The sequence below is a fragment of the Hyla sarda genome, chromosome 3 (assembly GCF_029499605.1).
Source record: "Hyla sarda isolate aHylSar1 chromosome 3, aHylSar1.hap1, whole genome shotgun sequence".
In the NCBI taxonomy this organism is placed as follows: Eukaryota; Metazoa; Chordata; class Amphibia; order Anura; family Hylidae; genus Hyla; species Hyla sarda.
The window spans coordinates 232,684,053-232,711,417 of NC_079191.1; the positions used below are offsets into that span (position 1 = coordinate 232,684,053).

Below are 27,365 nucleotides of genomic sequence, written 5' to 3' on the forward strand. Positions count from 1 at the left end.
GTTGCGCTTAAAAAAAATCACAAACTTTTTAACCAAATTAGTACGTTTATAATCCCTTTATTTTGATGACCTCTAACTTTTTTATTTTTCCGTATAAGCGGCGGTATGGGGGCTCATTTTTTGCGCCATGATCTGTACTTTTTTTTGATACCACATTTGCATATAAAAAACTTTTAATAAATTTTTTATAATTTTTTTTTTAATAAAATGTTTTAAAAAAGTTGAAATTTTGGACTTTTTTTTTTTTTTTTCGTTCACGCCGTTCACCGTACGGGATCATTAACATTTTATTTTAATAGTTCGGACATTTACGCATGCGGCGATACCAAATATGTCTATAAAAAATGTTTTTTTACGCTTTTTGGGGGTAAAATAGGAAAAAACGGACGTTTTACTTTTTTATTGGGGGAGGGGATTTTTCACATTTTTTTTACTTTTACATTTTTTTACATTTTTTTTTACACTTGAATAGTCCCCATAGGGGACTATTCATAGCAATACCATGATTGCTAATACTGATCTGTTCTATGTATAGGACATAGAACAGATCAGTATTATCGGTCATCTCCTGCTCTGGTCTGCTCGATCACAGACCAGAGCAGGAGACGCCGGGAGCCGGACGGAGGAAGGAGAGGGGACCTCTGTGCGGCGTTATGAATGATCGGATCCCCGCAGCAGCGCTGCGGGCGATCTGATCATTCATTCAAATCGCGCACTGCCGCAGATGCCGGGATCTGTATTGATCCCGGCACCTGAGGGGTTAATGGCGGACGCCCGCGAGATCGCGGGCGTCTGCCATTGCCGGCGGGTCCCTGGCTGCGATCAGCAGCCGGGATCAGCTGCGCATGACACGGGCATCGCTCCGATGCCCGCGGTTATGCTTAGGACGTAAATGTACGTCCTGGTGCGTTAAGTACCACCTCACCAGGACGTACATTTACGTCCTGCGTCCTTAAGGGGTTAAAAAAGGTACCAATCATAAGAGTTTACCATAATTAACATGTAGAAATGTGTTGCATATGGTAAAATCTTCTTCCTCTGACAGTAGATTCCACTTACCACTGATATACATTATGCAAAAAAATGGCCCTGTAATGTATATTTTGCTGGATTCAACAGCACAGACTATAAAACAAGATTCTAAAAAGCAAAAAAAAAAAAACACAACAGAGAAACTAGTGAAATGGAAACACAAAAGGCAGTGTTAACCCAGCCTAAAAGACAGAACCAGAAACAATTTTGTTCCTATGAATTACAGATCAAACAAAACAGCATTTATTGACACAATGGCAATAGATTTAATGTCTAGTAAAGGTTTCAGATATAATATAAGAATGTTTACAGCAGATTGAATTTGACCAATTAGACATTGAAAAGAAACTGACAGGCTGTTCACCACACTAAACCCACTAAACACTGAATTATATAGTGTGGGTGAACAGTAGCAGAATTATGTTAAACACTCATGTTTCATGATGGGTGGGCATAGCGCAACAAAAAGGACAGTGGCAGGGAAGCTGGCCAAGCCGATTTCCACCATCACTGAGCACATGACTTAAGTTGTATACCAGCAATTGGTTGGACCGATTTTAGTAAGTGTAACATCATTTTAATCAGGTTAACCCGCACTATAACCCAGTGCATTGAGTTAAGCGTGTTTGAACAGCCTGTCAGTTAACTCTTTAACGCACTGATAAACTCAAGAAACTGAGGAAAAGAAGGCATTTTAAAAAGAAGCAACTTAACAGCTATGTTTCTGAAAATAAATAAAAGTAGAGATCCTCTTTAACTATGCATACTCCTTACAAACTTTAAGAGTCACACCACAGTGATCCTTTAAAGTAAATAACTGTTATTGCGCAGAATTCAGAGTGCCCAAAGCTCAGACAAAGGCCTTTTTATTTATTGCCAGCATCTGCTTTTACTCTGCAGATAAAATGCAGTTGTTTCCCCAGCACTCCCTATGCTCTCCGAGAGGCAAATCAATAAATCTAATACCCAGCTCAGACATCTGTAGATAAAAGTGAATAAAAAAGCATTTTACAGAAAAGAAAGGGATTCCTTCAGTCTTGCCTGGTGTACACAATTAAAGGGGTATTCCGGGGTTAACTAACTTTTAACTATCCTGCCCATTATGAATAATTATGTTAGTTTAAAATGTACTTGCTATACCGCTCTGCTGTGGGTCATCTTTTTTCTCTTCATTATATGCTCCCCCCAGGTTGAGCGTTTCCTTTCAGGTCCTGATGACGTTCGTCTAACAATCCTTTGCGGCTGGAGGCGGCAGCTGGTATCAGGGGGCTTGACTATTTCTTGTATTTCCTTACAAGCCAGCCCCCATGCTGCGTTTGTAGTCCATCTGTACGTCCTGAAGTGCCAGCACTCCCTGCATAGATTGCCGAGATCATAGGATGCCGGCAAATCAGGACGTACAGATGCATCGCAAACGTCATCAGGGGGCTGGCTTTTGAGGAAATACAAGAAACAGCCATGCCAAAGGATTGTGAGACAAACATCAGGACCTGAAAGGAAACGCTAGACCTGGGGGGGACCATATAATGAAGAAAAAGAAGACAATCCACGGCAGAGCAATATAGCAAGTAAATGTAAAACTAGCATAATCATTCATAATGGGCAGGATAGTTAAAAGTTAGTTAACCCAGGAATTTCCCAAACACGCTAAACTTTCATTCTGAGGAAAACCTCACATTCAGAAAGTTCTTGTACAGAATGTGTGGTAACATTATACAATGTAAAGACCAAAATGTATGGGCACCTCCAAGAGCAAGGCAATACATGAACAGGTACACACTGCTATAGCTACAACGCAAATGCACAAAAAGACAACAGCGCACTGCAAATGTTAAGAAATATGTGGACACTGAGGGGCAGATTTATCAAAACCTGTCCAGAGGAAAAGTTACTGAGTTTCCCATAGCAACCAGATTGCTTCTTTCATTTTTCAGAAGCCTTTTCAAAAATGAAAGAAGCGATCTGATTGGTTGCTATGGGCAACTTAGCAACTTTTCCTCTTGACAGGTTTTGATAAATCTCCCCCCAAGTTTATAAATGATTTTGAACTGCATTCCTGCTATTTTCAGTGTCACAGTCATTAGTGTTCCATCATCTCCCCCTGTAAGTCAGTTACCGTCCCCATTAACTCCTTGGGGACGGAGCCCATTATAACCCTAAGGACGGGAGCATTTTCTGCAATTCTGACCACTGTCACTTTAAGCATTAATAACTCTGGGATGCTTTTACCTTTCATTCTGATTCCGAGATTGTTTTTTCGTGACATTTTCTACTTCATGTTCGTGGTAAACTTTTGTCGATACTTGTATAATTTCTTGGTGAAAAATTCCAAAATTTGATGAAAAAATTTAAAATTTTGCATTTTTCTAACTTTGAAGCTCTCTGTAAGGAAAATGAATATTCCAAATAAATTATATCTTGATTCACAAATACAATATGTCAACTTTATGTTTACATCATAAAGTTAACATGTTTTTACTTTTGGAAGACATCAGAGGGCTTCAAAGTTCAGAAGCAATTTTCCAATTTTCACAAAATTTTAAAAATCTGAATTTTTCAGGGGCCAGTTCAGTTTTGAAGTGGATTTGAAGGGTCTTCATATTAGAAATACCCCATAAATTACCCCATTATAAAAACTGCACCCCTCAAAGTATTCAAAATGACATTCAGTAAGTGTGTTAACCCTTTAGGTGTTTCACAGGAATAGCAGCAAAGTGAAGGAGAAAATTCAAAATCTTCATTTTTTACACTGGCATGTTCTTGTAGACCCAGTTTTTGAATTTTTACAAGGGGTAATAGGAGAAAAAGCCCCCCAAAATTTGTAACCCAATTTCTCTTGAGTAAGGAAATACCTCGTATGTGTATGTCAAGTGTTCGGAGGGTGCAGTAGAGGGCACAGAAGGGAAGGAGCAACAATGGGATTTTGGAGAGTGAATTTTTTTGAAATGGTTTTTGAGGGGCATGTCACATTTAGGAAGCCCCTATGTGCCAGAACAGCAAAAAAAATAAAAAATAAAACACATGTTATACTATTTTGGAAACTACACCCCTCAAGGCATGTAACAAGGGGTCCAGCGAGCCTTAACACCCCACAGGTGTTTGACGACTTCTCGTTAAAGTCGGATATGTAAAAAAAAAAAAATAATTTTCACTAAAGTGCAGTTTTTTCCCCCAAATTTACCATTTTTACAAAGGGTAATGGGAGAAAATGCCCCCCAAAACGTGTAACTCCATCTCTTCTGAGTTTGGAAATACCCCATGTTTGGACGTCAAGTGCTCTGCTGGCGAACTACTATGCTCAGAAGAGGAGAAGTGCCATTGAGCTTTTGGAAAGAGAATTTGTTTTGAATGGAAGTCAGGGGCCATGTGCGTTTACAAAGCCCCCCCGTGGTGCCAGAACAGTGGACCCAGCCACATGTGACCCCATTTTGGAAACTACACCCCTCACAGAATTTAATAAGGGGTACAGTGAGTATTTACCCCATGTTAGGGCGTAAAATGCTCTGCGGCGAACTACAATGCTCAGAAGAGAAGGAGTCACATTTGGCTTTAGGAAAGCAAATTTAGCTGAAATGGTTTTTGGGGGGCATGTGGCATTTAGGAAGCCCCTATGGTGCCAGAAAAGCAAAAAATACCCACATGGCATACTATTTTGGAAACTACACGCCTCAAGGAACTTAACAAGGGGTACAGTGAGCCTTAACATTCCACAGGTGATTGACGAACTTTCGTTAAAGTGGGACGTGAAAATGAAAAATTAGATTTTTAACACTGAGATGCTGGTGTTACCCAAAACTTTTCATTTTCACAAGGAGTAATAGAAGAAAATACCCCACAAAATTTGTAACCCCATTTCGAATAAGGAAATACCTCATATGTGTATGTAAAGTGCTCTGTGGGTGCACTAGAGGGCTCAGAAGGGAAGGAGCAACATTGGGCTTTTGGAGAGTGAAATTTGCTGAAAGTTTTTAGGGGCATGTTGCATTCAGGAAGCCCCCATGATGCCAGAACAGTAAAAAAAAAAAAAAAAAAAACACATGGCATACTATTTTGGAAACTACACCCCTCACAGAACTTAATAATGGATGCAGTGAGCATTTATACCACACTGGCATTGGACAGATCTTTGGAACAGTGGGCTGTGCAAATGAAAAATTAAATTTTTCATTTTTACGAACAACTGTTCAAAAAATCTGTCAGACACCTGTGGGGCGTAAATGCTCACTGTACCCCTTGTTACATTCCGTGAGGGGTGTAGTTTCCAAAATGGGGTTACATGTGGAGGGGGTCCACTGTTCTGGCACCATGGGGGCTTTGTAAACACACATAGCCTTCAATTCCAGCCTAATTCTCTCTCAAAAAGCCCAATGGCGCTCCTTGTCTTCTGAGCATTGTAGTTCGCCCCCAGAGCACTTTACTTCCACATATGGGGCATTTATATACTCAGAAGAAATGGGGTTACAAATTTTGGTGGGCTTTTTTACAATTACCCCTTGCGAAAATGAAAAATTTGGGGTAACGCCAGCATTTCAGGGGAAAAAAAAGACAAATTTTAAATTTTCATGTCCAACTTTAACGTAAATTTATCAAAGACCTGAAGGGTGTTAAGGCTCACTATACCCCTTTTTATGTTCCATGAGGGGTGTAGTTTTCAAAATGGGGTCACATGTGGGTGGTTTTTTTTTTGCGTTCATGTCAGAACCGCTGTAACGATCAGCCACCCCTGTGCAAATCACCAATTTAGGCCTCAAATGTACATGGCGCTCTCTCCTCTCTGAGCCATGTAGTTCGTCCGCAGAGCATTTTACGTACACATATGGGGTATTTCCGTACTCAGAAGAAATTGTGTTACAAATTTTGGTGGTCATTTTCTCCTTTTACCTCTTGTGAAAATGAAAAGTATGGGGCAACACCAGCATGTTAGTGTAAAAATGTTACATTTTTTTTACACTAACATGCTGGTGTAGCCCCCAACTTTACCTTTTCATAAGGCGTAAAAGGAGAAAAATCACCCCAAAATTTGTAACACAATTTCTTCGGAGTATGGAAATACCCCATATGTGGCCCTAAACTGTTACCTTGAAATACGACAGGGCTCTGAAGTGAGAGAGCACCATGTGCATTTGAGGCCTAAATAAGGAATTTGCAATAGGGGCGGACCCGGTTACCTACAGTAAAACCCTACAGCAGTGTTTCATAAACAGGGTACCTTCAGCTGTTGCAAGACTCCCAGCCTGCCAGCCTGTTAGTGTAGTGTTTTTAGGGTACAATCACACAGGCGGGGATTCACAGTAAGTTTTCCGCTGGGAGTTTGAGCTGCGGCAGAAAATTTTCCGCAGCTCAAACTTGTAGAAGGAAACCCACCCCAAACCTTCAGCTGTTACAAAACTACAACTCCCAGAATGCACTGACAGACCGTACATGCTGGGAGTTGTAGTTTTACAACAGCTCTAGGCACACTGGTGGGGAACCACTGAGTTAGAAAACAGACTCTAGCACAGTGATTCCAACCAATGTGCCTCCAGCTGTTGCAAAACTACAACTCCCAGCATGTATGGCCTGTCAGTGCATTCTGAGAGTTGTAGTTTTGCAACAGCTGGAGGCACACGGGTTGGAATCACTGAGTTAGGAAACAGACTCTAGCACAGTGCTTCCCAACCAGTGTGCCTACAGCTGTTGCAAAACTACAATTCCCAGCACAGCCAGACAGTCAGGGATGCTTGGCATGTAGTTCTGCAATATCTGGCCCTTCAGTTTGTTATACAACAACTGGGGAAGAACAGTTTGGAGACCGCTAAGTAGTTGTCTCCAAACTGTAGCCCTCGAGATGTTGCAAAACTACAACTCCAAGCATGCCCAGACTGTCCAGGCATGCTGGGAGTTGTAGTTCTGCAACATATGAAGGGCCAGATATTGCAGAACTACATGCCCAGCATCCCTGACTGTCTGGCCATGCTGGGAATTGTAATTTTGCAACATCTGGAGGGCTACAGTTTAGCAGAGCAAAGTTCAGAAGGGAGAGTGCACCATGTACATTTGAGGTCTAAATTGGTGATTTGCACAGGGGTGGCTGATTTTACAGCGGTTCTGACATAAGCGCAAAACAATAAATACCCACATGTGACCCCATTTTGGAAACTACATCCCTCACGGAATGTAACAAGGGGTATAGTGAGCATTTACACCCCACAGGTGTCTGACAGATCTTTGAAACAGGGGTCTGTGAAAATGAAAAATAACATTTTTAATTTGCACAGCCCACTGTCCAAAGATCCGTCAAATGCCATTGGGGTGTAAATTCTCACTGCACCCCTTATTACATTCCGTGAGGGGTGTAGTTTTAAAAATGGGGTCACATGTGGGGGGGGCCACTGTTCTGGCACCACGGGGGGGCTTTGTAAATGCACATGGCCAAATTCTCTCTCCAAAAGCTCAATAATGCTCCTTCTCTTCTGAGCATTGTAGTTTGCCCCCAGTGCACTTCACATCCACTTATGGGGTATTTCCATACTCAAAAGAGATGGGGTTACAAATTTTGGGGGGTATTTTCTGCTATTATCCCTTGTAAAAATGTAAAATTTGGGGGAAAACAAGCATTTTAGTGTAAAAAAAATTTTTTTTTTTACATATGCAAAAGTCGGGAAACACCTGTGGGGTATTAAGGTTCACTTTACCCCTTGTTACGTTCCCCAAGGGGTCTAGTTTCCAAAATTGTATGCCATGTGGGGGGGGGGGGGGGTTTGCTGTCCTGGCACCATAGGGGCTTCCTAAATGCGGCATGCCCCCAGAGCAAAATTTGCTTCCAAAAAGCCAAATGTGACTCCTTCCCTTCTGAGACCTGTAGTGCGCCAGCAGAGCACTTTGCATCCCCATATTGGGCGTTTTCTGAATCGGTAGAAATTGGGCTTCAAATTTTGGGGGGTATTTTCTGCTATTACCTTTTTTTTAAATGTAAAATTTTTGCTAAACCAAGCACTTTTGATAAAAATGTTTTTTTTTTTTTTTTTTACATATGCAAAAGGCGTGAAACACCTGTGGGCTATTAAGTTTCACTTTATCCCTTGTTACGTTTCTCAAGGGGTCTAGTTTACAAAATGGTATACCATGTGTTTTTTTTTTTTTGCTGTCCTGGCACCATAGGGGCTTCCTAAATGCGACATGCCACCCGAGTAAAATTTGCTCTCAAAAAGCCAAATATGACTCCTTCTCTTCTGAGCATTGTAGTTCGCCCATAGTGCACTTCAGGTCAACTTATGGGGTACCTCCATACTCAGAAGAGATGGGGTTACACATATTGGGGGGTATTTTCTGCTATTAGCCCTTGCAAAAATTAGAAATTTGGGGGGAAACACACATTTTAGTGAAAACAAATTTTTTTTTTTTACATATGCAAAAGTCGTGAAACACCTGTGGGGTATTAAGGCTCACTTAATTCCTTGTTACGTTCCTCAAGGGGTCTAGTTTCCAAAATGGTATGCCATGTGGTGTTTTTTTGCTGTTCTGGCACCATAGGGGCTTCCTAAATGCAACATGCCCCCCAAAAACCATTAAAGAAAAACATACTCTCCAAAATCCCCTTGTCGCTCCTTCGCTTCTGAGCCCTCTACTGCGCCTGCCGAACAATTTAAATAGACATATGAGGTATGTGCTTACTCGAGAGAAATTGGGCTACAAATTCAAGTATAAATTTTATTCTTTTACCCCTTGTAAAAATTCAAAAATTGGGTCTACAAGAACATGCAAGTGTAAAAAATTAAGATTTTGAATTTTCTCCTTCACTTTGCTGCTTTTCCTGTGAAACACCTAAAGGGTTAAAACACTTACTGAATGTCATTTTGAATACTTTGGGGGGGGGGTGCAGTTTTTATAATGGGGTATTTCTAATATGAAGACCCTTCAAATCCACTTCAAACCTGAACTGGTCCATGAAAAATATCGAGTTTGAAAATTTTGTGAAAAATTTTAAAATTGCTGCTGAACTTTGAAGCCCTCTGATGTCTTCCAAAAGTAAAAACACGTCAATTTTATGATGCAATCATAAAGTAGATGTTACGCCTAGCGCTCCGGGTCCCCGCTCCTCCCCGGAGCGCTTACGGCGTCTCTCTCTCCGCACTGTCATGGCCGTCGGGGATGCGATTCGCACAGCGGGACGCGCCCGCTCGCGAATCGCATCCCAGGTCACTTACCCGTTCCCGTCCCCTGCTGTCATGTGCTGGCGCGCGCGGCTCCGCTCTCTAGGGCGCGAGCGCGCCAGCTTCCTGAGACTTAAAGGGCCAGTGCACCAATGATTGGTGCCTGGCCCAATTAGCTTAATTGGCTTCCACCTGCTCCCAGACTATATCTTACCTCTGCCCCTGCACTCCCTGCCGGATCTTGTTGCCTTAGAGCCTAGTGAAAGCGTTACTGTGATTATCCATACCGTGTACTTGACCTCCTGCTTGCCTTATTGACTACGATTCTTGCTGCCTGCCCCGACCTTCTGCTACGTCCGACCTTGCTTTGTCTACTCCCTTGTACCGCGCCTATCTTCAGCAGTCAGAGAGGTTGAGCCGTTGCTAGTGGATACGACCTGGTCACTACCGCCGCAGCAAGACCATCCCGCTTTGCGGCGGGCTCTGGTGAACACCAGTAGTGACTTAGAACCGGTCCACTAGCACGGTCCACGCCAATCCCTCTCTGGCACAGAGGATCCACCTCCTGCCAGCCGGAATCGTGACAGTAGACATATTGTATATGTGAATCAAAAAAACATTTTTTGGGAATATCAATTTTCCTTACAAGCAGAGGACTTCAAAGTTAGAAAAATGCTATATTTTTCAATTTTTTCATCAAATTTGGGGATTTTTCACGAAGAAAGGATGCAAGTTACCACAAAAATTTACCACTGTGTTAAAGTAGAATATGTCCCGAAAAAAATATCTCGGAATCAGATTGATAAGTAAAAACATTCCAGAGTTATTAATGTTTAAAGTGACAGTGGTCAGATGTGCAAAAAAGGGCTGCGTCCTAGAGGTAAAAATGGGCTGCGTCCTTAAGGGGTTAAAAAAAATCTTAATCTTTTCAGTACTTCTGACGTTGAGTTGTTCTTTTCTTTTCTAAGTGCTCTCTGATGACACCTGTCTTGGGGACCACCCAGTTTAGAAGCAAATCACCATAGCAAACCTCTTCTACTCTGTGCAGTTCCTGACACAAGCAGAGATGTCAGCAGAGAGCACTGTTGCCAGACAGAAAATAACAACTCAACTTCAGCAGCTGATAATTATTGAAAGGATTAAGATTTTTTAAAAGTAATTTACAAATCTGTTTAACTTTCTGGAGCCATTTGATATATATATATAAAAAAAAGTTTTTTTCCTTGAAAGGGGTACTCCCGTGGAAAACTTTTTTTTTTTTTTTTAAATCAACTGGTGCCAGAAAGTACCTGGCACTTCTATTAAAAAATCTTAATCCTTCCAGTTCCTTTTACGGGCTGTATACTAAAGGGAAATCCAAAAAGAAATGCATTTCCTGTGATGTCCTGACCACAGTGCTCTCTGCTGACCTCTGCTGTCCATTTTAGGAACAGTCCAGAGAAGCATATGTTTGCTATGGGGATTTTCTCCTGTTCCTAAAATGGACAGGAGAGGTCAGCAGAGAGCACTCTGGTCAGGACATCACAAGAAATGCATTTCTTTTTGGATTTCTCTTTAGTATAAAGCCCCTAAAAAGTACTGGAAGGATTAAGATTTTTTAATAGAAGTGATTTACAAATCTGTTTTACTTTCTGGCACCAGTTGATTTAAAAAAAAAAAAAAAAAAAGTTTTCCACGGGAGTACCCCTTTAACCCCTTAACCCCTTAACGACGCAGGACGTATATTTACGTCCTGCGCCGGCTCCCGCGATATGAAGCGGGATCGCGCCGCGATCCCGCATCATATCGCGTGGGTCCCGGCGCTAATCAACTGCCGGGACCCGCGGCTAATACCACACATCGCCGATCGCGGCGATGTGCGGTATTAACCCTTTAGAAGCGGCGGTCAAAGCTTACCGCCGCTTCTAAAGTGAAACTGAAAGTATCCCGGCTGCTCAGTCGGGCTGTTCGGGACCGCCGCGGTGAAATCGCGGCGTCCCGAACAGCTGATCGGACACCGGGAGGGCTCTTACCTGCCTCCTCGGTGTCCGATCGACGAATGACTGCTCCGTGCCTGAGATCCAGGCAGGAGCAGTCAAGCGTCGATAATGCTGATCACAGGCGTGTTAATACACGCCTGTGATCAGGATGAGAGATCAGTGTGTGCAGTGTTATAGGTCCCTATGGGACCTATAACACTGCAAAAAAAAAAGTAAAAAAAAAAGTGTTAATAAAGGTCATTTAACCCCTTCCCTAATAAAAGTTTGAATCACCCCCCTTTTCCCATAAGAAAAATAAAACAGTGTAAAAAAAAATAAAAATAAACATATGTGGTATCGCCGCGTGCATAAATGTCCGAACTATAAAAATATATCATTAATTAAGCCGTACGGTCAATGGCGTACGCGCAAAAAAAATTCAAAAGTACAAAAAAGCGTATTTTGGTAACTTTTTATAACATTAAAAAATGAATAAAAAGTGATCAAAAAGTCAGATCAAAACAAAAATCATACCAATAAAAACTTCAGATCACGGCGCAAAAAATGAGTCCTCATACCGCCCCGTACGTGGAAAAATAAAAAAGTTATAGGGGTCAGAAGATGACATTTTTAAACGTATAAATTTTCCTGCATGTAGTTATGATTTTTTCCAGAAGTGCGAAAAAATCAAACCTATATAAGTAGGGTATCATTTTAACCGTATGGACCTACAGAATAATGATAAGGTGTAATTTTTACCGAAATATGCACTGCGTAGTAACGGAAGCCCCCAAAAGTTACAAAATGGCGGTTTTTTTTCGATTTTGTTGCACAATGATTTTTTTTTCCGTTTCGCTGTGCATTTTTGGGTAAAATGACTAATGTCACTGCAAAGTAGAATTGGCGACGCAAAAAATAAGCCATAATATGGATTTTTAGGTGGAAAATTGAAAGGGTTATGATTTTTTAAAGGTAAGGAGGAAAAAAATGAAAGTGCAAAAACGGAAAAACCCTGAGTCCTTAAGGGGTTAAGGACCAAGGACGTATCGGTACGTCCTTGGTCCTGCTCTTCTGATATAACGCGGGGTTACACAGTAACCCCGCGTCATATCATGGCGGGCCCGGCGTCATAGTGAAGCCGGGACCCGCCTCTAATAGCGCGCAGCGCCGATCGCGGTGCCGCGCGCTATTAACCCTTTAGCTGCGCGCTCAGAGCCGAGCCGCGCGGCTAAAAGTGAAAGTGAAAGTTCCCGACTAGCTCAGTCGAGCTGTTCAGGATAGCCGCGGCTAATCGCGGCATCCCGAACAGCTGACAGGACAGCGGGAGGGCCCCTTCCTGCCTCCTCGCTGTCCGATCGCCGAATGACTGCTCAGTGCCTGAGATCCAGGCATGAGCAGTCATGCGGCAGAATCGTTGATCACTGGTTTCTTATGAGAATCCCCATAGAAAACATATGCTACTGTGGACAGTTCCTAAAATGGACAGCAGAGGTCAGCAGAGAGCACTGTGGTCATGACATCAGAGGAAATGCATTTCTATTTTGGATTCCTCTTTAGTAAACAGCCACTAAAAAGTACTGGAAGGATTAAGATTTTTTTATAGAAGTTATTTATCTGTTTAACTTTCTGGCACCAGTTGATTAAAAAAAAACAAAAACACATGTGACCCCATTTTGGAAACTACACCCCTCACGGAATGTAATGAGGGGTGCAGTGAGAATTTACACCCCACTGGTGTCTGACAGATCTTTGGAACAGTGGGCTGTGCAAATTAAAATTTTGTACAGCCCACTGTTCCAAAGATCTGACAGACACCAGTGGGGGTAAATGCTCACTGTACCCCTTGTTACGTTCCTCAAGGGGTCTAGTTTCCAAAATGCTATGCCATGTGTTTTTTTTTTTTGCTGTTCTGGCACCATAGGGGCTTCTTAAATGCGACATGCCCCCGAGCAAAATTTGCTCTCAAAAAGCCAAATATGACTCCTTCTCTTCTGAGCATTGTAGTTCGCCCGTAGTGCACTTCAGGTCAACTTATGGGGTACCTCCATACTCAGAAGAGATGGGGTTACAAATTTTGGGGGGTACTTTCTGCTATTAACCCTTGCAAAAATGTGAAATTTGGGGGGAAACACACATTTTAGTGAAATAATTATAATTTTTTTTACATATGCAAAAGTCGTGAAACACTTGTGGGGTATTAAGGCTCACTTAATTCCTTGTTACGTTCCTCAAGGGGTCTAGTTTTCAAAATGGTATGCCATGTGTTTTTTTTTTGCTGTTCTGGCACCATAGGGGCTTCCTAAATGCAACATGCCCCCCAAAAACCATTTCTGAAAAACGTACTCTCCAAAATCCCCTTGTCGCTCCTTCCCTTCTGAGCCCTCTACTGCGCCCGCCGAACACTTTACATAGACATATGAGGTATGTGCTTACTCGAGAGAAATTGGGCTACAAATACAAAAATTCAAAAATTGGGTCTACAAGAAAATGCGAGTGTAAAAAATGAAGATTGTGAATTTTCTCCTTCACTTTGCTGCTATTCCTGTGAAACACCTAAAGGGTTAACATGCTGACAATGTAATTTTGAATACTTTGGGGGGTGCAGTTTTTATAATGGGATCATTTATGGGGTATTTCTAATATGTAGACCCTTCAAATCCACTTCAAACCTGAACTGGTTCCTGAAAAATAGTGAGTTTGAAAATTTTGTGAAAAATTGGAAAATTGCTGCTGAACTTTGAAGCCCTCTGGTGTCTTCCAAAAGTAAAAACACATCAATTTTATGATGCAAACATAAAGTATACATATTGTATATGTGAATAAAATAAAAAAAAATATTTGGAATATCCATTTTCCTTACAAGCAGAGAGCTTCAAAGTTAGAAAAATGCTACATTTTCAAATTTTTCATAAAATTTTGGGATTTTTCACCAAGAAAGGATGCAAGTTACCACAAAATGTTACCACTATGTTAAAGTAGAATATGTCACGAAAAAACTATCTCGGAATCAGAATGATAACTAAAAGCATTCCAGAGTTATTAATGTTTAAAGTGACAGTGGTCAGATGTTCAAAAAAATGGCCGGGTCCTAAGGTGTAAAATGGCTGGGTCCTTAAGGGGTTAATTCCGCTTTTGCATTTTTGTTTTTTTCTCCTTACCTTTAAAAAATCATAACCCTTTCAATTTTGTACCTAAAAATCCATATGATGGCTTATTTTTTGCGCCACCAATTCTACTTTGTAATGACATTAGTCATTTTACCTAAAAATCTACGGTGAAACAGAAAACAAAATCATTGTGAGACAAAATTGAAAAAAACCCAAAAACATTTTGTAACTTTTGGGGGCTTCCGTTTCTACACAGTACATTTTTCGGTAAAAATGACACCTTATCTTTATTCCATACGATTAAAATGATACCCCACTTATATAGGTTTGATTTTGTCGTACTTTAGGAAAAATTCATAACTACATTCAGGAATATTTATACGTTTAAAATTGTCATATTCTGACCCCTATAACTTTTTTATTTTTACGCGTATGGGGCGGTATGAGGGCTCATTTTTGCGCCGTGATCTGAAGTTTTTAGCGGTACCATTTTTGCATTGATAGAACTTATTGATCGCTTTTTATAAATTTTTTCATGATATAAAAAGTGACCAAAAAAGCACTATTTTGGACTTCGGAATTTTTTTGCGCGTACGCCATTGACCGTGCGGTTTAATTAACAATATATTTTTATAATTCTGACATTTCCGCACACGGGCAATGCAGCGCGCTATTAACCCGCTATGACGCGGGGCTATGCCGTGGCCCCGCGTTAAGATCGGGAGCGGACTCATGACTTAAGCGTACGTCATGGGTCCTTAAGAGGTCACTTTAAGCATTAATAACTCTGGGATGCATTTACTTTTCATTCTGATTCAGAGCTTGTTTTTTCGTGACATATTCTACTTTATGTATGTGGAAAAATGTTGTTGATTTCTTGGTGAAAAATTGGTGAAGCTCTCTGGTTGTAAGGGAAATAGACATTCCAAATAAATTATATTTTGGTTCATAAATACAATATGTCTACTTTATGTGTGCATCATAAAGTTGACATGTTTTTACTTTTGGAAGACATCCGAGGGCTGAAAAGTTCAGAAACAATTTTCCAATTTTTCACAAAATTTTCAAAATCAGAATTTTTTATGGACCAGTTCAGGGTTGAAGTGGATTTGAAGGGCCTTCATATTAGAAATACCCCATAAATTACCCCATTATAAAAACTGCACCTCTCAAAGTATTCAAAATGACATTCATTAAGTGTGTTAACCCTTTAGGTGTTTCACAGGAATAGCAGCAAAGTGAAGGAGAAAATTTAAAATCTTCAGTTTTTACACTCACATGTTCTTGTAGACCCAGTTTTTGAATTTTTACAAGGGGTAAAAGGAAAAAAATCCTCTCAAAATTTGTAACCCAATTTCTCTTGAGTAACAAAATACCTCATATGTGTATGTCAAGTGTTCGTCAGGCGCAGTAGAGGGCTCAGAAGCAAAGGAGCAACAATGGGATTTAGGAGAGTGAGTTTTTCCGAAATGGTTTTTGGGGGGCATGTCCTATTTAGGAAGCCCCTATGGTGCCAGGACAGCAAAACCCCCCCACATCGCACACTATTATGGAAACTACACCCCTCAAGGAATGTAACAAGGAGTACGGTGAGCCTTAACACCCCACAGGTGTTTGACAACTTTTTGTTAAAGTCGCATGTGTAAATGAAAAAAAATTTTTTTTCACTAAAATGCTGTTTTTTCCCCAAATTTTACTTTTTTTTTACAAGGGGTAATAGGAGAAAATGCCCCCCAAAATTTGTAACCCCATTTCTTCTGAGTATGGAAATACCCCATGTTTGGACGTCAAGTGCACTGCGAGCGAACTACAATGCTCAGAAGAGAAGGAGCGCCATTGAGCTTTTAGAGAGATAATTTGTTTGGAATGGAAGTCGGGGGCCATGTGCATTTACAAAGCCCCCCGTGGTGCCAGAACAGTCGACCCACCCACATGTGACCCCATTTTGGAAACTACACCCCTCACAGAATGTAATAAGGGGTGCAGTGAGTATTTATACCCCACTGGCGTTTGACAGATCTTTGGAACAGTGGGCTGTGCAAACAAAAAAATTAAATTTTTCATTTTCACTGACCACTGTTCCAAAAATCTGTCAGACACCTGTGGGGCATAAATGCTCACTGTACCCCTTGTTACATTCCATGAGGGGTGTAGTTTCCAAAATGGGGTCACATGTGGGTATTTATTTTTTTGGGTTTATGTCAGAACCGCTGTAAAATCAGCCACCCCTGTGCTAATCACCAATTTAGGCCTCAAATGTACATAGTGCGCTCTCACTCCTGAGCCTTGTTGTGCGCCCTAAGAGTATTTTACGCCCACATATGGGGTATTTCCGTACTCGGGAGAAATTGTGTTACAAATTTTGGGGGTCCTTTTTTCCTTTTACCTCTTGTGAAAATAAAAAGTAAAGGGCAACACCAGCATGTTAGTGTAAAAAAAATTTTTTTTTACACCAACAGGCTGGTGTAGACCCCAACTTTTCCTTTTCATAAGGAGAAAAAGCCCCCCAAAATTTGTAGTGCAATTTCTCTCGAGTACGGAAATACCCCATATGTGGCCCTAAACTGTTTCCTTGAAATACGACAGGGCTCCGAAGTGAGAGAGCACCATGCGCATTTGAGGACTAAATTAGGGATTGCATAGGGGTGGACATAGGGGTATTCTACGCCAGTGATTCCCAAACAGGGTGCCTCCAGCTGTTGCTAAACTCCCAGCATGCCTGGACAGTCAGTGGCTGTCCAGAAATGCGTGGATTTGTTGTTTTGCAAGAGCTGGAGGCTCCGTTTTGGAAACACTGCCGTACAATGTTTTTCATTTTTATTGGGGGGACAGTGTAAGGGGGTGTATATGTAGTGTTTTACTCTTTATTATGTGTTAGTGTAGTGTAGTGTAGTGTTTTTAGGGTACATTCGCACTGGTGGGTTACGGTGAGTTTCCCGCTAGGAATTTGCGCTGCGGCGAAAAATTTGCCGCAGCTCATACTTGAAGCAGGAAACTTACTGTAAACCCGCCCGTGTGAATGTACCCTGTACGTTCACATGGGGGGGGGGCAAACCTCCAGCTGTTTCAAAACTACAACTCCCAGCATGTACTGACAGACAGTGCATGCTGGGAGTTGTAGTTTTGCAACAGCTGGATGCACACTGGTTGGAAAACGTTCAATTAGGTTCTGCTACCTAACTCAGTATTTTCCATCCAGTTTGCCTCCAGCTGTTGCAAAACTACAATTCCCAGCATGTACTGATCACAGAAGGGCATGCTGGGAGATGTAGTTCTGCAACAGCTGGATGTACGCAACTACAACTCCCAGCATGCCGCGACAGCTGTTTGCTGTTTGGGCATGCTGCGATTTGCAGTTTTGCAACATCTGGAGTGCTACAATTTAGAGACCACTGAACAGTGATCTCCAAACTGTGGACCTCCAGATGTTACAAAACTACAACTCCCAGCATGCCCAGACAGCAAACAGCTGTGTGGGCATGCTAGGAGTTGTAGTTTTGCAAGATCTAGAGGGCATTATAGAGATCACTGCACAGTGGTCTCTAAACTGTAGACCTCCAGCTGTTGCAAAACTACAAATTCCAGCATGCCCACACAGCAAACAGCTGTCTGGGCATGCTGGGAGGAGTTGTTTTTCAACATCTGGAGGGCTATAGTCTAGAGACCACTATAGTGGTCTCAGACTTTAGCCCTCTAGATGTTGCTAGGCAACTCACCGGCTTCCATTGCATCCAGGGAGCCGTCCTCTTCTGCCGCACGCCGCACGCAGATCTCTGTCGCCGCCCGCCGATCGCCGTCGCTCCGCTGCCTCCGGGTAAGTGATCTTCGGCGCCGCTCCTCTTCGTTTTCCCCGTTCTGGCCCGCCTATTGTGGGTGGGCAGGACGGGGAAAACGAAAGTAAACCCCCCGCCCCCGATCTGCTATTGGTGGTCGCGTCTAGACCACCAATAGCAGGGATAGGAGGGGTGGCACCCGTGCCACCTCACTCCTATCTCTTCAGGGGGATTGTGGGTGTCTTAGACACCCGCGATCCCCCTTATATTCTGGGTCACCATAGACCCCTATGGATTCACACTTGCGATGTGCGCCGATCGCCGACATGGGGGGTCTAATGACCCCCCTGGGCAGTTGCACGGGGTGCCTGCTGATAGATATCAGCAGTCACCCCGGTCCGGTCCCCGCCCGGCGCGCGGCGGGAACCGAAAATTCCCACGGGCTTATGGATATGCCCTTCGTCCTTAAGTACCTGGACGCAAGGGCGTATGCATACGCCCTTCGTCCCCAACAGGTTAAACCGCACGGTCTATGGGGTACACGTTAAAAAAATTCCAAAGTCCAAAATAGCGTATTTTTGGTCACTTTTTATACCATAAAAAAGGGAATAAAAAGCAAATCAAAAAGTCCAATCAAAACAAAAATGATACCGATAAAAACACCAGATCACGGCACAAAAATGAGCCCTCATACATCCCGATATGCGGAAAAATAAAAAAGTTATATGGGTCAGAAGAGGACATTTTTAAATGTATACATTTTCCTGCATGTAGTTATGATTTTTTCCAGAAGTATGACAAAAGCAAACCTATATAAGTAGGGTATCATTTTAACGGTATGGACCTACAGAATAAAAAGAAGCTGTAATTTTTACTGGAAAATGCACTGCGTAGAAAAAAAAAGCCCCCAAAAATTACAAAATGGTATTTTTTCTTCAGTTTTGTCGCACAATGATTTTTTTTTTCCCCGTTTTGCCGTGGATTTTCGGGTAAAATGACTGTCACAGGTAGAATTGGTGGCGCAAAAAATAAGCCATAATATGGATTTTTAGGTGCAAAATTTTAAGCGTTATGATTTTTAGAAGGTGATGAGGAAAAAAATTAAAATGCAAAAACGGAAAATACCCTGCGTCATTAAGGGGTTAAGAACTTGCTCCATTTTCATAACACACCTCTGGATCTGTTCTATGCAACTATCAATGTCTTTTTTTTTAGGTGAGATTTCCAGAACTGCCCATAGTATTCCAGCCTGAACACATACAGTATTTTCTTCTACAGAATCTTACAATCTTAACCTTTTTATGATAAAATGTCTCTTAGATTTACAGAACATGTATCTGGCTTCTGTTACTCAAGGTCACCAAATTCACATTGCCACTGTACCCTCTGCAGACTAGTAAATGTACTGTGTCCTGGGGGGAAAGCATTGTCCATTAAAACATTTCATGTATCGAAGAAATGTTCACAATTTCTTATAAATGCATGTCACAATCCAGAATAATGCCAAGCTTGCTGCTTCAAATTTCAAAAGATCTCAGATCTGTCAAAGAACCAAATACTTATGAGGGAAGTTTAAAGGGATGTGGTGCATCTTTGATCTCTATGCAGATCATTGGGATGGTGATGCAATCTACAGTATGCATCACTTGCTGTGTTGCTTTTTACGTCGTATTCAGTGGTCTATTAAGTGCAGAAGCACTAAGTGCATAACACATACCTGTGATAAAAATAAGTCTTATTTTCCCTCATCTACAGAGCCATATTATGGGAGCTTGTTTTTTGCATGACCAATTGTACTTTGCAATGACACCTTTCAGGTCACCATAAAATGTACGGCAAAACTAAACGAAATCATTTTTGTTTGTGGGGGGGAAAAAAAAGAAACCAACAACAGAAAAAAACAGCAATTTAGCAACTTTTGGGGGGGAGGGAACGTTTTTACACAGTAAATGGCAAAAATGACATTGTCTGTTTTTCTGTAGGTCGATGCGATTAGATCGATACCCAATTCATATCGTTTTTCTATTATTGTGCTACTTAAAAAATAAATAAATAAAAATACTTTTTTATTTTTTTAACAAAATCCTGCCTAAAATTGTCCAAGCCAGGCGGAATCAGTAAAATTGAGAATTCGGTGGCTGGAGGCATATAGGGGGACCCTCTGCCACCATTTTTGCTGCATAATCACATAGCGAGTGTCCGATGAGCCCCCTGAGCTACCTGGCATGTAGGCTTTAATGCCTTAGATGCTGTGATCGACATTGAATGTGGTTTATGACAGTATTAGCCAACAAGTACAGCTATGAAGCGATCTCAGCATCTGTGCTCGCTTCAAACTCCCTAATGCTCCAGGGCATACATTGATGCCCTGGTGTGGCCCAGACAGTAAGGGTGTACATTTATGCCTGATATCCTCAACAGGTTAAAGGATTATGAGAAGAAAATGTTTATATATATGACAAATAAAATAAAAACATGGCATGCTATAGCAATTCTCATAAACCAATATTCTTATAATTTATAAAAAAACAAAACATTTTACCACTCCTAAAGTAATGTACATGTATTCACATAGTGCTCAAGAGAAGATATGAACTCATGACCATGTATGTATGTGCTGTATATTTTTGTAACAGAATGAGGTATAGAAATATGCTTCTGGCTTTTATCTAGTAGCAGTCAACACGTCTTCTCAGCTATGGCTTCTGCTTATCCAAGGCTATTTTATGGCTGGGACCATGGGGGGGAATTTATCAAGGATCAGTAAAGGATTTTTGTACACCTTCCACATCTAATTTGCTTAGTGGTATTGTGTATGTGCACTCAATTTGTTAAACGGTTGCATGGTATGTGATAAATATGGTGCAAATACAAATGTTTTTAAAAATTGCACTTCAGTGCACCACATTGTATGGGTCCTCCTCTGCAAACTTTTCTGAGACCAAGTCTGGGCTGGTGTAGATTTGCGACTTAATGAGGGCTGTGCGACAATTTGTACATCAGAAATTCATGATTTATAATTTTTAAAAAAAGAATTTAAAGGGGTATTTTTTTTAATTTTTTTTTTATATGAACTGGTGCCAGAAAGTTAAACAGATTTGTAAATTACTTCTATTTAAAAATCTCAATCCTTCCTGTACTTATTAGCAGCTGTAGGCTTCAGAGGAAATTCTTTTCTTTTTGAATTTCTTTTTTAACTTGTCCACAGTGCTCTCTGCTGACACCTGATGCCCGTATCATGAACTGTTCAGAGCAGGATAGGTTTGCTATGGGGATGTTCTTCTCCTCTGGATAGTTCCTGATACAGGCATCAGGTGTCAGAGAGCACTTTGGACAAGACAAAAAAGTGCCAGAAAGTTAAACAGATTTGTAAATTACTTCCATTAAAAAAGCTTAAATGGGTATTCCAGGCCAAAACTTTTTTATATATCAACTGGCTCCAGAAAGTTAAACAGATTTGTTAATTACTTCTATTAAAAAATCTTAATCCTTCCAATAGTTATTAGCTTCTGAAGTTGAGTTGTTGTTTTCTGTCTAACTGCTCTCTGATGACTCGCGTCTCGGGAGCTGTGCAGTTCCTATGGGGATATTCTCCCATCATGCACAGCTCCCGGGACGTGACATCATCATTGAGCAGTTAGACAGAAAACTTCATAAGTTTTGACACATGAGACATTTTTTGAGCGTTCACACAAGGACTCATAGGTAAAACTTGCTCGTGGAAGAGTGTGCTAAGCAAGACATACTTATAATGTAAGTCTATGGGATTGTCTTGGTCAGCTGCACTTTTCTAACTCGTTCTAACAATTGATTGAGGACTGAACACTCAGACCCCCGACTAACCAAAACTTTTGACAAGTCTTTAGGACAGATAAACTTTAAGGGAATTCTGTCTTCTAACAGCAGAAAGACCAAGGCAGATTAGAGTGGGGGTGGGGCTCAGGTAGTGTTATGTGGGGAGAGAGAATGAAAGGCTATGTGCATGCAAGTCTCCTACATCTAAGCCTGCTCGTGTCCTCCAGGGGGTCCACATTTAGCTCCCCTCACTTCTCTGACCACTCAAAGCTCAGGGCAACTGTCCCAAGAGTTTACTTGTGTTTTACTATGTAACACACTGTTGCCTCTTGAATATTCCTCTGTAGCATTCAGCAGCTAATAAGTACTGGAAGGATTAAGATTTTTTTAATAGAAGTAATTTACAAATATGTTTAACTTTCTGCCACCAGTTGATTTAAAAGAAAAAAGGTTTACACCGGAGTACCCCTTTAATGGTAAAATTTCATCGATATTTGCATAATTTCTTGGTGAAAAATTCCAAAATTTGATTACAATTTGAAAATGTTGCATTTTTTTAACCTTGAAACTCTCTTCTTATAAGGAAAATGGACATCCCAAATAAATTATTTATTGATTCCCATATACAATATGTCTACTTTATGATTGCATCATAAAGTTAACAAGTTTTTACTTTTGGAAGACACAACATTTTCAAAATCTGAATTTTTCACGGACCAGTTCAGTTTTGAAGTGGATTTGAAGGGCTTTCATATTACAAATACCCCATAAATAAACCCATTATAAAAACTGCACCCCTCAAAGTATTCAAAATGACATTCAGTAAGTGTGTTAACCCTTTTCACAGGAATAGCAGCAAAGTGAAGGAGAAAATTCAAAATCTTCATTTTTTACACTCACATGTTCTTGTAGACCCAGTTATTGAATTTTTACAAGGGGTAAAAAGAAGAGAAATCACCCTAAAATGTGTAACCCAATTTCTCTCGAGTAAGGAAATACCTGATATGTGTATGTCAAGTGCTCTGTGGGCGCAGTAGAGGGCTCAGAAGGGAAGGAGCGACAATGGGATTTTGGAGAGAGTTTTTCTGAAATAGTTTTTGGGGAGGGCCTGTCACATTTAGGAAGCCCCTATGGTGCCAGAACAGCAAAACAAAACCCCACATGGAATACTATTTTGAAAACTACACCCCTCAAGGAAAGTAATAAGGGGTACAGTGAGCCTTAACACACCACAGGTATTTGACGACTTTTCATTAAAGTCGGATGTGTGAATGAAAAAAAAAAAAAACAATTGTCACCAAAATGCTGGTTTTCTCCCCAAATTTTAAATTTTTACAAGGGGAATTAGGAGAAGATGCCCCCCAAATACCATTTCTTCTGAGTATGGAAATAAGCCATGCCTGGACGTCAAGTGCTCTGCTTGCGCACTACAATGCTAAGAAGAGAAGGAGCGCCATTGAGCTTTTTGATAGAGAATTTGATGAGGCAGTAAGCATTTACACCCCACTGGCGTTTGACAGTCCTTTGGAACAGTGGGCTGAGCAAATGCCAAATTACATTTTTCATTTTCACGGACCACTGTTCCAAAAATCTGTCAGACACCTGTGGGGCGTAAATGCTCACTGTACCCCTTATTACATTACGTGAGGGGTGTAGTATCCAAAATGGGGTCACATGGTGGGGGGTGTCCATTGTTCTGACACTATGGGGTATTAGTAAACACACGTGGCCTTCAATTCCGGACAAATTTTCTCTCCAAAAGCCCAATGGCGATCCTTCTATTCTGAGCATTGTAGTTCGCACTTTACATCCGAATATGAGGTATGTTCTTACTCATTTAGGGTAACACCAACATTTTAGTGAAAAATATTTTTCTTCATTTTCCCATCCAACTTTAATGAAAATTCTTCAAACACCTGTGGGGTGTTAAGGCTCACTATACCCCTTGTTACATTCCATGAGGGGTGTAGTTTCCAAAATGGGGTCACATGTGGGTATTTATTGTTTTGCGTTTATGGCAGAAATGCTGTAAAATCAGCCACCCCTGTGCAAATCACCAATTTAGGCCTCAAATGTACATGGTGCACTCTCACTCCTGAGCCTTGTTAGGCGTCCGCAGAGCATTTTACGCCCACATATGGGGTATTTCCGTACTCAGGAGAAATTGCATTACAAATTTTGGGGGTGTTTTTTTGCTTTTACCTCTTGTGAAAAAAAAATGGGGCAACAGCAACATGTTAGTGTAACAATTATTATAATTTTTTTTTTTTTTACACTAACAGGCTGGTGTAGAACCACACTTTTCCTTTTCATATGGGGTAAAAGGAGAAAAAGCCCCCCAAAATTTGTAGTGCAGTTTCTCCCGAGTACGGAAATACCCCATATGTGGCCCTAAACTGTTTCCTTGAAATACGACAGGGCTTCGAAGTGAGAGAGCGCCATGCGCATTTGAGGACTATATTAGGGATTGCATAGGGTTGGACATAGGAGTATTCTATGCCAGTGATTCCCAAACAGGGTATCTCCAGCTGTTGCTAAACAGTCAGTGGCTGTCCGGAAATGCTGGAAGTTGTTGTTTTGCAACAGCTGGAGGCTCCGTTTTGGAAACACTGCCGTCCAATACGTTTTTCATTTTTATTGGGGGGACAGTGTAAGGGGGTGTATATATGTAGTGTTTTACCCTTTATTTTGTGTTAGTGTAGTGTAGTGTTTTTAGGGTACATTCGCACTGGCGGATTACGGTGAGCTTCCCCCTAGGAGTTTGCGCTGCGGCAAAAAATTTGCCGCAGCCCAGACTTTAAGCAGAAAACTCACTGTAAACTCGCCCGTGTGAATTTACCCTGTACATTCACATTGGGGGGGGCAAACCTCCAGGTGTTTCAAAACTACAACTCCCAGCATGTACTGACAGACTGTGCATGCTGGGAGTTGTACTTTTAGAACAGCTAGAGGCACACTGGTTGGAAAACCTTCAGTTAGGTTCTATAACCTAATTCAGTATTTTCCAACCAGTGTGCCTCCAGCTGTTGCTAAACTACAACTCCCAGCATGTACTGATCGCTGAAGGGCATGCTGGGAGATGTAGTTATGCAACAGCTGGAGGTATGCAACTACAACTCCCAGCATGCCAAAACAGCTGTTTGGGCATGCTCGGATTTGCAGTTTTGCAACATCTGGAGGGCTACAGTTTAGAGACCACTGCACAGTGATCTCCAAACTGTGGCCCCCCAGATGTTGCAAAACTACAAATCCCAGCATGCCCACACAGCAAACAGCTGTCTGGGCATGCTGAGAGTTGTTGTTTTGCAACATCTGGAGGGCTACAGTTTAGAGATCACTGTATAGTGGTCTCAAACTGTAGACCTCCAGATGTTGCTAGGCAACTCACCGGCTTCCATAGGATCCAGGCCGCATCGCCGTCCTCTTCTTCCGTCGATCCCCGCCACCGATCGCTGTCTGCTGCTGCCGCTGATGGGTAATGGACTTTGGCGCAGGTCCCTGTTGGTTTCCCCATTCTGCCCCGCCTATTGTGGGTGGGCAGAACGGGGAAATCGAACGTTAACCCCCCGCCCCCAATCTGCTATTGGTCGTCGCTCCAATAGCAGGGATAGGAGGGGTGTCACTCCTGTCACCTCACTCCTATCCCTTCAGGAGAATCGTGGGTGTCTTGGACAACAGCTATCCCCCTTATATTCCAGGTCACGGGTCACCATAGACCCGTAATGACCCGGAATCGGCGCAACCCCCCCCCCCCATGTCGGGGATCGCCGACATGGGGGGTCTAATGACCCCCTGGGCATTTGTGCTGGGTTCCTGCTGATAGATATCAGCAGTCGCGGCAGGGACCGAAATTCCCACGGGCGTACAGGAACGCCCTGGGTCCTTAAGTACCAGGGAGCAAAGGCATACCTGTACGCCCTGGGTCCCTATGTGGTTAAGGTGAAAATGGGCTTGGTCCTTAAGGGGTTAAGAGTCTCCTCTGTCCTCCACTCGTTATATGTATTAATGGCACCTGTTTGAACTTTTTATCAGTATAAAAGACACCTGTCCACAACCTCAAACAGTCACAATCCAAACTCCACTATGGCCAAGACCAAAGAGCTGTCGAAGGACACCAGAAACAAAATTGTAGACCTGCACCAGACTGGGAAGACTGAATCTGCAATCGGCAAGCAGCTTTGTGTCAAGAAATCGACTGTGGGAGCAATTATTACAAAATGGAAGCCATACAAGATCACTGATAATCTCCCTCAATCTGGGGCTCCACACAAGATCTCACCCCATGGTGTCCAAAGGATCACAAGAACGGTAGGCAAAAATCCCAGAACCCCACGGGGGGCCTAGTGAATGACCTGCAGAGAGCTGGGACCAAAGAAACAAAGACTACCATCAGTAATAGTGCTGGGCGGTATGACCAAAAATGTATATCACAGTATTTTTCACCGTATTTTATTTATTTAAATGGGAATTTTTTATTTAATTTAATTTGAAATTTCATTTTTAAGTTGGGAAAAGGGGGGTGATTCTGATTTTTATTAGGGGAAGGGTTAAATGATCTGTATTAACTTTTTTTTTTCACTTCTTTTTGCAATGTTATAGCCCCCATAGGGGGCTATAACACTGCACACACTGATCTTTTACATTAATCAATGTTATCCTATGTGATAACAATGATCAATGATTCTGCCGCTTGACTGCTCATGCCTGGATCTCAGGCAAGGAGCAGTCATTCGGCGATCGTACACAGGAGAAAGTTAGGGGACCCTTTTCATGTCCTCCAGCTGTTTGGAATGCCGTGATTTTGCCATGCCGGTCCCGAACAGCCCACTGAGCTAACTGGCACTGATTAGCTTTCACTTAAGAAGTGGCGATCATCTTTGAACGCCGTGTCTAAAGGATTAGTAGCGAGTGGCACTGCGATCGGTGCCACGCGCTATTAGCCACGGGTCCCGGCCGTTGCTAGGTGCAGGGCCTGACCTGCACCATACCAACTGTGAAGCATGGCGGTGGAAACATCATGCTTTGGGGCTGTTTTTCTGCTAAGGGACAAGGACAACCGATCCATGTAAAGAAAAGAATGAATGGGGCCATGTATCATGAGGTTTTGAGTGAAAACCTCCTTCCATCAGCAAGGGCATTGAAGATGAAACGTGGCCTGGTCTTTCAGCATGACAATGAACCACCCGGGCAACAAAGGTGTGGCTTCATAAAAAGCATTTCAAGCTCCTGGAGTGGCCTAGCCAGTTTCCAGATCTCAAACCCATAGAAAACCTTTGGAGGGAGTTGAAAGTCCGTGTTGCCCAGCGACAGCCCCAAAACATCACTGCTCTAGAGGAGATCTGCATGGAGGAATGGGCCAAAATAACAGCAACAGTGGCCCTCATTTACTATTGCAAACCCGACATGTTTTGTCGGGTTGTTCGCCAGAAATTCTGTCTGCGACAGATTTTGCACCAGAATTGAATAAAAAAAAACATGACTAACTCTCCATTTTACTAAGAAAACCCGAAAAAGGGGCATGGCTACCGGGGAAAGGGGCGTGGTCACAGAAAAGGGACGTGTTCCCGA

General features: G+C 42.0%; 1 protein-coding gene across 6 annotated transcripts in view; it reads right to left on the reverse strand.

Moving 5' to 3' along the window:
* The window catches only part of BVES (blood vessel epicardial substance), a 170,196-nt gene that overhangs the window by 116,506 nt on the left and 26,325 nt on the right, over window positions 1–27,365 (reverse strand). The window contains exon 1 of one of the 6 annotated variants that reach the window (XM_056566218.1): window positions 3,262–3,282. The exons of 4 other annotated variants lie outside the window; for them this stretch is intronic. The gene's annotated coding sequence lies outside the window, so the exon portion shown is untranslated. Of the gene's footprint in view, window positions 1–2,172; window positions 2,238–3,261; window positions 3,283–27,365 lie in introns of those variants that run through there. One more of the 6 variants, XM_056566215.1, reaches the window with a different exon arrangement.